The following is a 1,338-nucleotide window of genomic DNA, read 5'->3' as shown; positions in this document are numbered from 1 at the left end:
GAGAAAACAGAGATGCAAAATGGAGAATTGTAACGGTAAAACTCATGTAATGTGTGAAAAATGTAATATACATCTTTGTTTTGTCGTTAACTCTAAAAATTGTTTTGCTACATTTCATAAAAAAAAAATAATAGTTTTGTTGTACATTATATTATATTTCTATAACTTCATTATACAAAAAGGATATTTGTAAGTATAAATTTTTATTATACTGACTACTAGTGTAATAAAATAATAGTTTTGTTGTACATTATATATTTATTTAACTTCATTATACAAAAAGGATATTTGTAAATATGAATTTTTATTTTAATAACTAGTGACTACCAGTGGACCTTGCAAGGTACAACCTTATAACTTTTTACCAAATTATCCTATCCTCACAAAATTTGGTACTCGCTATCTAAGAAGTGTATTTATAGTATTAGTGAAAAAAAAAAAATTTTTTTTAAATTAAAACTTAATGCGGTAGTGAAAGGGTTAAAGGTACAGTTAAAATAAAACAAACACATAGAATAATTTTAATAATATTACCTACTCAACAAAAAATATTATTATTACTATTATTTTATTTTATACCTTCGGTATTTTCGATGTCGTTGTTACTATTCGACGTAGTGAAAACAGAATTCAGAGCTGTTTCGAGGTCTTCTTCGGTTCTTAAATCGCTTATTATATTTATTGGCAGAAGTGTACTCTTTAATCCAATTTTTGCTTTTTTACCGAATATAGACTTCGTAAGGTAAACATTTTATTCCTGAGTGTAATGAACGGTATTTCATAAACCGGATAGATTTTATCCCCTAGTACGATTATCTGTCAACCAAGTAGCAAGCATATTTTCAATGTCCTGGTTAACTCGTTCAACTGAACCCTGGCTCTGTGAGTGACGAGGTTTACCATGAACTATTTTAAGTTCTGGCCACATCGCACACATTTCAGTTACAACTTTATTTGCAAATTCTCGACCATTATCCAAATGTAAAATTGATGGTGCTCCGAATGTTGTGAATATATCTAATAATACATACGCTACGTCTTCAGCACGTTTGTGTTTTAACGGTCGAAGTAGTACGTATTTTGTGAGGTGGTCTTCGTAAACTAATATAAACTCATACTCATATAATTGGTTTTACCACCAACCCTATTCTTGGCTGTGCTTCCTTTTTTTTGACATGATTCGCAACTATTTATGTATGGCATAATCATATCTCTAGTGATATTTTTGTACTTTGTATTTACCTCGTGTTCCATTCTGTTTCGGCCACCGTGTCCAATTGATAAATGAACATCGTGTATAATATCAAATAACTCTTCATCGTGTACATAATATTTAAT

Source organism: Acyrthosiphon pisum, unplaced genomic scaffold (assembly GCF_005508785.2).
Source record: "Acyrthosiphon pisum isolate AL4f unplaced genomic scaffold, pea_aphid_22Mar2018_4r6ur Scaffold_20837;HRSCAF=22278, whole genome shotgun sequence".
Classification (NCBI taxonomy): domain Eukaryota; kingdom Metazoa; phylum Arthropoda; class Insecta; order Hemiptera; family Aphididae; genus Acyrthosiphon; species Acyrthosiphon pisum.
This window is presented reverse-complemented; position numbering follows the sequence as displayed.